This window comes from Diceros bicornis, chromosome 34, assembly GCF_020826845.1.
Source record: "Diceros bicornis minor isolate mBicDic1 chromosome 34, mDicBic1.mat.cur, whole genome shotgun sequence".
NCBI classification, from domain to species: Eukaryota; Metazoa; Chordata; class Mammalia; order Perissodactyla; family Rhinocerotidae; genus Diceros; species Diceros bicornis.
The window spans coordinates 37,393,918-37,404,314 of NC_080773.1; positions in this window are offsets into that span (position 1 = coordinate 37,393,918).

The window sequence follows — 10,397 nt, forward strand, 5'->3', positions numbered from 1 at the left end:
CACCCCTAACTAGTTGAAATTTATCAATGAAAACACTTAATAAACCTGATTTTTCATAAGAAAATGTCAGAAATTTTGGTTTTCAAATTAGCAACCAAACAAGGTTGTCATTATTAGTGCTTAAATTAAATATCATACTAGACATTCTAGCTGGGGCTATGACACAGACAAAAAAAGATTAAAGTAATTGGAATAGCATTTACAGACCTATAATTTCTCTCAAATTGTATGATTTGAGAAATCATAATTTCACACAGAAATTTTTCAAAAACTAACATGTCATGAATATCTGGTGTACTTATGACACCTGTTTGCCATATATGAAATAAGTTTGCTCATAGAGTTTGCCATATATGAAATAAGTATCAAAAATAAATTACAATTCCACAAAGGAGAATCATAAGACAAAAAAGAAGTTTTTACAATATATTATTGACTTTAATATAAAAAAAATTACTGATCCTCAGGATAAAATTAACAAGATGTTTGTGTGGTGCAGACTGCAAATTTTTTATTAACGTTGTTTCTCCCCTTTCTGGGCCTACGCTTGCCCACTCACACTCCCGTCTTTCCTTCTAGCTTGGTCATGAGATTTCCGTTGTGGATGGAATAGGATCAAACGGAACATGCCTGTACCCATCCCTGGATCTCTTGGCCTGGCTCCTCCACACTCTCACCTGAGAGCCATTTGAGATGTTGCCCAGCACACTGGCTCAGAGTCCAGCCATCTGTCAGCACCAAAATGCCCGTCAAGCCAGTGCCCCCTCTTGAAAGTGGATTCTTTATCAGCCATCAGTCTTTCCCAGCTCATGCCACTTGGACTGGCCAGAGTCACCTCAAGGCAACATCTGCAAAATACAGGAAATCCTCATTATTGGTAAACACAGAGCAAGTGATAATTGTCACTGAACCAAGGAGTTGGGGACTCTTGTCCAGGGTTACTGATCACTAGCTCTGCGTCCTGATGTGCACAGAGCTCACCGTTGTCATCCAGTCTCAATATATGTGACTAGGAACTGTCCAATACATAGTATTTAATCATTCATTCATTTATTGAATAACTGTGAATAAACATGATTACTGCCTGGCAGCTTTATTCTATAGTAGTCAAATCTGGAAACATACCAGATCTTCTGAAATAGGTAAATGGATAAACAAAATGTGTTATGTCCATTGAATTGTAACTGAACTCAAGGAGTTTGTCTCTTGGTGAGTGTGGAGCTAAAAAGCACAACCAAGGCTGAAGTGGGTGAAGAAAAGGTTTATTGCTTCCACAAGCAATGGAGAACACTAGGAATAGCTTCCAAAGCAATATGCCCATCCCCGAGCCTAGTGAACTGGAGCCTTTATACACAAGAGTACAGAAGATATGTCACAACTGTGTAACAACTGGGCTCAATCAGAATGGATGTGCAGATTATTACACAATGAGTTCGTGGTACCATTATATAATGCGTTCAAGGAACATGTCATTACATAACAGGTCCACAGTAACTTTTGGACACTTGGAGCTGGAGCAATTTGTGGGAGCCTTGCTGCAACTGCATAAGTTTCACTGTAAGATGGCAACATCTGCAAAAACGGGGACAGCAACTTCTGAAAGACAGGACGTTTAGTTTTCTCCTTGCATTAATTATTGATCAGATTCTCAGTAACACTTTCCTTGCCTAGTTCCCAGTCACAGAGTGAGATACTACTCAACAACAATAAGGAGTTAACTATTGCTAAATGCAACCAGCTGTAGGAGTCCCAAGAACATCATGCTAAGTAAAACAAGCCAAATACATGGTATATATTCCATTTATACAGCATTTTTGAAAAGGTAACAGAAACCTAATGAGAGAAATCAAATCAGTGGTCATCTGGGGCTATGGTACTGGGGGAGACTGATGGCAGTGGGATACAAGGAATGTTGAGGGAGATGGAAAGGTTCTGTGTTTTGATTATGGTGGTGGCTACACGAGTGCAAACATTTGTCAAAACTCAAAGAATTGTATACTTCAAATGGGTGCACTTTCTTGTTTTTAAATCATGCTTCAATGAAGTGGGAAAAAACTCTTAGCTTGTTTAAATGGTCACCAGAATTAACAGCCTAACCTTCTCATTGTCCAAAATGGGACACAGTCACAGAGAGGGCTACCTCTATGTGGGAGAGAGGAGAAGGGACTTATCCAATGTCACACAAATTGGAAGTGTCAGGCCTGAAGCCAGAACGCAGGTCTCCTGACACCCAAGCAAGTTTCCTTCACACTCCTGCCTCCCAGATGAAGGCCGAGTCTGCCTTCCCTGAGGGAACATGGGCACTTGACAGGCCCCTATCAGGGGCCCCAGGGCGCTGTTCACTCTCAGCTCCAGGTGACCATAAAGCCTGGTCTGCTGGTTGACTTGTCCAATAGTTTGCATCATGAGGATAAGCTCTGCCTGCCAGGGTGGGGATGGGAGGAGAGTCGTCCCCCAGGGCTGGTCTCTGCAATGGCTGAGAGACAGAGACTCCTGAATATATTCAAGGATGTTGAGGTCTAAGGGGGCACTGAAAAGAGTCAGGAGAGTTCAGACGTCTACATTTCTCTGAGTTAGAATTTTTCTTTTCTCTTGAATTCTCAAGGAGAGAACCTCACCTGTCAGGTAAGTTCTTCATTTTCTGTGAGCTCATTGGACCATGCGGGATCCCCAGAGGGAAAAATGAGTCTGTGAAAGAACTTACAAAGAAGAGGGTGGGACCTCCACTTGTCCTTCTAGGAGGTTAGGAATTAGGTGGGTGAAAAGAATTCATTACTTTGCAGTTGTCTGTTGTTGCGTGAAAATATGACACCAAACGTAAGTAGTTTAAAATATCAAACAGTGCATTAACTCTCAAAATCTTGGGGTCAGAAAATCGAACAGGGCTCAGCTGGGTGAGTCTGCTCTTCCACGTGGCATCAGTGGAAATCACTTGGCGACACTCGGGTGGTGTGTGGGTTGGTTTAGAGGGTCTGGGATGACCTCACTCACATTGCTGTGCCTCTTTATAGATGGCTGGAAGGCTGGGCTCAGCGGGAGCTTTCAACCAGGGCACTTACTCGTGGGTAGACTTCTTACATGGCAGCCCAGGGTGTCTTGTTTATATCTTGTTCTCAGAAATTTTTTTTAAAAAATTACTTTTTCACCAATTCTTTTGGTCAACAAGTCATCCACTTTCAGAGTGAAACAGACTCTTTCAATGGGAGGAATAACAGAGTTTGCTGTCTTCCTTCATGTACCACAAACACCTCCTGGGAGCTCTGTGGCAATGGGGAGGCTGTGATGCACTGCCCAAGGACCAGTTGAGTAGGAAGACCACAATAATCATAACATGGTGCTGCACTAAATGATGGATATTGGGATGTTATGGGAGCATTGAGGGCAGAGCAAGGGTTAGTGAAGCCTTGGGTAACAGAGAATGTTCTCAGCGGTGAGCTTGCAGGAGAAGTGAGATGTCCTCAGGGAGCATGGAGGGCAGGCACCAGTTTCATCACAGTTGCCTCTTTCTCCAGCATGGGAGGTCCATGGGAGCAAAGGCTCTGTGTCTGCTCTGTCCACAGCTGCAGCCACAGAACTTCACACAGGGTGTCATTTGTTCACTAAGCGTTAATGAGAAGAGATGAGCAGATATGAAAATGTACAGAAGGCAAATATATAGAATATTCAGGGAAGGTGAGCAGAGATAGGAGGCTGAAGGTTTCTGTGCATAGAGATGGTTGGTAAGGGGTGAGGCTACAGATGGAATCTTAACACCATGTCTCACCATTTAAAAAATGAATAACACACATTCATAACACTTTCAATTGAAGGTAAGATGTTCATAATATGGTATGATAGTTAAATAGGACATTACACAACTACCTATTATGGTTTAATTAGGAGTAAAACATGCATTCAAACTGAGGAGTATTTTTAACTTGGGTGTGTGACTTTCACAGGAATGTGAGCTGCGCTGGCCACAGCCTTCCTGCCCTCAGCTGAGGCCAACTTCATCCTTCCAGTTGCTTAGCTGGCAAACCTAGGGACTATCCTTGATTCATTCTTTTTTTTTGTTGTTTGTTTTGTTTTTGTGTGTGTGAGGAAGACTGGCCCTGAGCTAACAGCTGTGCCCATCTTCCTCCATTTTTGTATGTGGGACACCGCCACAGAGTGGCTTGATGAGCGGTACATCAGTCCGCGCCCAGGATTGGAACCTGCGAACCCCAGGCCACCAAAGTGGAGCAGGAGAACTTAAACTCTACCCTACCAGGTGGCCCCACAAATGTGTTGGCATCTTACTGCGACTCTGACTTGTAACCAGATAAAAGTGCTGTGACGGTCTGCGAACCTTGCATCTGCCCCAGATGCGCTGCGGCGCCTGAAACTGTCGCCTCACTCGCTCTTCAGCAGTGAAAGCTTCGAGCTGGGAGAGCTGTGGAGCGGGCATCTGCTCATCTCTGCTCGGGAAGGAAGATGTGCCCGGTGGCCCCGAATTGGGACTCCGTAGGAAATGATTTGGTGAAGGGAAGGAGAAAGGTCTTTGTTTTTCCATGAATGAGTGCAGTTCCTGAAGGGCACGGGATCCACAACCACAGCTGGTCCAGGATTCAGATCATTTCTTGTTTGAAAATATTTACCAAAATTCTGCTCTTTTCTCTCTTACTCAATGGTCTGGACTGTGTATAATTCAATTTTATGTTTATGACTCCTTTATGATTTCACGGGGCATTCTATCTCTCTTATTTGGATTTGTCGATCAATTTCTACTACGGTTTCAATTTGTTGTTACAAATCTTATACTTTATTCCTATGAAAAATTTGAACAAATTTTTGTGCGTATAGTGAAATGCGTGTTCTTTTCTCATCCACTATTCTCTCCATCTTCTATAACTAACACTGAGGTTAATCTGTTATTGATCATTGTGTATCCTTCCAGAAACATTTTTTATTTTTTAGCACCAATTTCTTTTAACTAATCTATACTCCATCTAGATTCTCCTATTTCCCAAATTTTAATGCCAGGTAAATTACTTATTGTAATTTAATAACTTGTTAATTATTAAAGTAAACATGTAAAATAGTATTCCAAAAATAAAGACAGTTCTTGTTTTGATGAATCCTAATTTGAGTTCTTTGGAAACTATCTAAATTTTAGATGATTATAAAATTTTCTGTCAAATTGAATGTGACATTGTTTACTTAACAATATCATGTAATGCAGAAGGATTCTATTCTCTTTCTGCTTTAGGTAATGCCAAACTGAGAAACCATAATCAATTCATTGAATTTTATCTAGACATGGTCATGCAAAAGTCTAAAAAGAAGATTTATTATACAAAGCAAAGCTGTGACCCTAGGTTAAACATTTGGCAAAGAAATGTATTTTTAAATGAAAAATTATATCGCTTCTAAAATTTACTTCTCATGTGTCTGAAATTTTGAGAAAAACACGTTTTATATTTGTTAGTATTTTTTATCCTGAGAAAGCCTTGTTTATATAATTTCTCTGTTTAGAAAATGTATGATCTTTTATCTAATTGTTTAGGATGAGCTCTTAAAGTCATATTGACAGCCTTTTATATTTTGTTATATAAAATTTTTTATAATATTCTGTCTCATCTTTATATTTTTGTGTCTTTCATTTTATGTGAGTTCTAGTAGTTTATATATTCTAATATTCCTAGATTATTGTATGGCGCCCCCTTTTCTTTTCTATTGGTTAATGTGTATTGGCCTCAACTCATGTTTTAAAAAAGTACACACATTCCTATATGATTAATCTACGCTATTTTAATTAGCATATTCATATGCAAATACATGAATATGTTTATTTCTCTCAAGGGCATGCACTAGAAAGTTCTTGTTTTTCCAGCTAAGTGTTCAAATACTTTTATACCAGGTATTTAATAACCTTTTTACAATAATTTTTACCTCATTTTTAGTTATACACTAACTTCCTAATATTTTTATACCTTAAGTCTTAGCTCTCTGTTTTTTATTTATTTATTTTTGTGAGGAAGATCAGCCCTGAGCTAATATCCATGCTAATCCTCCTCTTTTTGCTGAGGAAGACCAGCTCTGAGCTAACATCTATTGCCAGTCCTCCTCCTTTTTTCCCCAAAGCCCCAGTAGATAGTTGTATGTTATAGTTGTGCATCCTTCTAGTTGCTGTATGTGGGACACGGCCTCAGCAAGGCCAGAGAAGTGGTGCGTCGGTGCGCGCCTGGGATCCGAACCCGGGCCACCAGTAGCAGAGCGCACGCACTTAACTGCTAAGCCACGGGGCCGGCCCGAGAACAAATTCTTAATATTTGTTAAATATTGAAATAAGAATTTTTAAGCGTTAATATGGAAATTTCCAGACATCTACAAAAGAAGAGGAGGTGATATAATAGACCATGTGATTGTACCACCCAGCTCCACCAGGACAAATCCAGGGCTAAACTCATTTCATTTCTAATTGCACCCAGTTCTCCTCCAGGAATTACTTAAGTTCAAGCAAATCCTAGCAGCCATATAATTGCATCTCTAAATACATCGTTGATGTCTCTAAAAGACAAAGACACTTTCCTTTTTCTTATTTACAGGATCTTATCCTCCATAAACACATTAATTCTTCAGTATCATCAAGTATCAACTCCTTGTTCAAATTCACTGGAGTGTTTATTAAATATTCAGAATATTTTGTTTGATTCAGCAACCAACCAACTTTGTAACCATTGTATCATATTCATAGGTCCCTTGATTTTCTTATGTTTTACAGATACCCTCCCTCTTTTATCTTGAAATATTTTGTTTCATGAAAGAGGTCATTTATCATATAGAATTTTCCTTATTCTGACTTGGCTTACTGACTCCATGAGGTATCTTCTTTTCTTTCTTTCTTTTTTTTTCAGGGAAAGATTTTCCCTAAGCCAACATCTGTTGCCAATCTTGTTCTTTGTTTCCCTCCCCAAAGCCCCAGTGCATGGTTGTATATCCTGGCTGTAAGTCCTTCTAGTTTTTTATGTGAGCTGCTGCCACAGCATGGCAACTGACAGACAGGTGGTGTGGTTCTGTGACTGGGAAACAAACCCGGGCTGCCAAAGCGGTGAGAGTGCTGAACTTTAACCACTAGGCTATCAGGGCTGGCTCGAGGTATCTTAAGGTGACTTTTTGCCCCATAATTCCATAAACAGATAGTTATTCTGCCTAATTTGACATTCAGGTAGATTCATTCATAGCTGTTCATGTCTACTTCTTTTTGCATCACATGAAAATAAAATATCCACTTGTCTCTATTTTTGTGACATTTTGATCAATGTAATCAGTAGGTTCCTGTATCATCAGTCAGATCCATCCAGAATGACATTCATCATCAACCTGGCTCCTAAGGAGTTTGGCAGGCCTTAATGTGTTGTGACTGTATGCTCAGGATAAGGATGATCCAGGTCAGTCCTCGCTTTGCCTCTCTTAGGTGGAAATGGAGAAGAGAAAGTTACCTGAGGGAATAGATCTGAGAGAAAAGAAAGATCTTGATCCTTCCTCTTTATTTCTGTGTTTTCATTGTGGTGATTTGGTTCTTTACCATTTCCCAACTGTGAGGATTGTTTTGTTTTGTTTCTAGCAGTATTAAATATATAGATTTATATATATTCATTTGTTTTAATCATTACAAATGTTACTTGGTGCCATAAATGTCCCACCCTTTGCCAGTGAGACTCTTTCATGCCAACTTTTCTGTTCTGTTCCCACGAACCCAGTGGTCTTTGGTGGCTCCTCTGCTTTCTTGTGCAGGAAGGGTTCTGAGCTCCTCCCGTGTACCTCCTGCTCTAGGCTTGGATCCAGCGATTTCTTCAGGAAACTTGGGTTGCTTTTAGTGAAGATGGTATTTAAAGACTATATATATATACACACTATGTACATGCATATATAAAATTTGGAAATGAATTACCCATTATACCTATGCACAAGGTATTTTTATTTTATTACCTAAACATTTTACTTTTATTTTGTTCAATTATTTATTTATTTATCTATTTATTTTTGCCCAGGAAAACTGGCCCTGAGCTAACATCTATTGCTGATCCTCCTCCTTTTTCCCTTTTTCCTCAGGGAATTTTTTTTTTTCTTTTTTAGATTTGTATTTACCCTGACAAAAGTCACTGCTGATTTGAACTGTAAGCTGATACCCAAAAGATTTATTTGCATTTTCTAAGCATATTGGGTGAAGGTCCTTTCAAATGGAGAGAAAAAATCCTAGAAATATCCGGATTGTGGAGGTTTATGAAGGCTTCAAAGAACTGAAGGGAGTTTAAGAATTGTGTGTGTGTGTGTGTGTGTGTGTGTGTGTGTGTGTGTGTGTGAGATAAAGTAGAGGAAGTTGTGATCATTTCCTCTGCCAGGTCTTGTCAGATATGCCAAAGATCAGAAACTTTCCAGAGGAGACATGATGGGTCACTGAGTGTTTATTCACATGGGTGAAGTGATCAAGTTTCTTTTTAAAAATTCAATTGAAATAAATTTACTTTATTGCTCATTTTATTTATTTATTTATTTATTTATTTATTTATTTATTTATTTATTTTTTGTGAGGAAGATCAGCCCTGAACTAACATCCATGCCAATCCTCCTCTTTTTGCTGAGGAAGACTGGCCCTGAGCTAACATCCGTGCCCATCTTCCTCCACTTTATGTGGGACGCCGCCACAGCATGGCCTGACAAGCAGTGCGTTGGTGCGCGCCCGGGATCTGAACCTGGGCCGCCAGCAGCGGAGTACACACACTTAACCGCTATGCCACGGGGTCGGCCCCTGCTCATTTTATTAAACCACCACTAAACTTCTGATTCAAGTACTAAAGGAATGTTTTGGAATTCTTTTATGAAATGAAAACAATTTTTAGAAAAATTTGACAGTCATTGGCACACAATGGCAACTTTCAAAGAGCTGAATTTTTCTTCTTCTTCATTATCCATATTTAAATAATTGTTTGTCTTTTATTATGACTAAGAAACATAATATTGGGTCACTGAAAAATCATTTTAACTGTGCTAAATGTACAATGTGTGGCTACATGTAGTTCTGTGATGTCTGCTTTACACAAAATTGATTTGAAAATTAATTTTATTTTAATTTTAATATTTGATCATGTAAATTACTGGTTAATGTCAGTAAATATGAAGCACATAATTGTCTAAATAGCATTTCAATCCAGTGTATTTAGGTAATGTGGATGTTATGAATGATAAATCATGTTGATATAAGTTACATTTCTTATCTCTAACAAACTCAATAGCAACATGATTTCCCATAGTGAGAGCTGTTTCTTTTCAACATTAGTCTATATTCCAATAGTAAATGGAGAATCTGCATATTTTTCCTTGAAGATTTAATTTGATTATTTGATGGTTTTCACAGGCTACAAGTTGTGGTAATCGGTGGCTTCCCTAGGAGACCTCTGAATGGGATGCCATTACTTTGAAATGTTGAATCTTTTCATTGTTTTCACAAATATTGACTTTGAAATCTGGCCTAACTCATGACCCTCAAAATTATCTATTTTTCACTTATTGCATTTTTCAAAAGCGCACATATGTGAGGATTCTTTTGTACCTATGACAGTGCCCCATGTCTGTGAGAATTCAAAACTTAACTCTAATTTGTCTAAGTTGGAACAAAGCTCCACTTTGAGAATTGGATTTTGAAACTCTCAGAATGACTTTTCTTCAAATGTGTTGTAGGTTCCAGCTTTGATAGAGTGACAGGGTCTGAGTCACACCCTGCACAGTGGAGAGCAGATTATGTATGGGTTTAAGGAGGAGGCAGGGAGCCTAGGATGAGGCCACTGCAACAGTAAAGGTGCGTGTTGATGGATCAGAGTGGTAGCTGTGGAGATGGAAGAAGAGTTTTGAATCTGCGTCCATTTCTTTCAGACGGGCCAAGTGGATTCTTGGACGTTTTAGGGGAGGGAGACAAAGGGAGGAGTCAGGGATGACCCAAGGGTCTTTGGTCCCAGCAGCTGAAGGGACAGAAGTTGCATCAACTGGGATGGGGAAGTTGGTGGTAGACTAATTTTCACTGGGAATATCAGGAGTTCTGTTTTGGCCCTGTGAAGACTCTGGGAAGAGTTTTAGAGAACTGTGGGGGCCGGCCCCATGGCTTAGAGGTTAAGTGCGCACTCCGCTACTGGCAGCCCGGGTTCGGATCCCGGGCGCGTACCGATGCACTGCTTCTCCGGCCATGCTGAGGCCGTGTCCCACATACAGCAACTAGAAGGATATGCAACTATGACATGCAACTATGACATACAACTATGTACTGGGGCTTTGGGGAAAAAAAAAAAAGGAGGACGATTGGCGATAGAAGTTAGCACAGAGCCAGTCTTCCTCAGCAAGAAAAAAAAAAAGAGGAGGATTAGCATGGATGTTAGCTCAGGGCT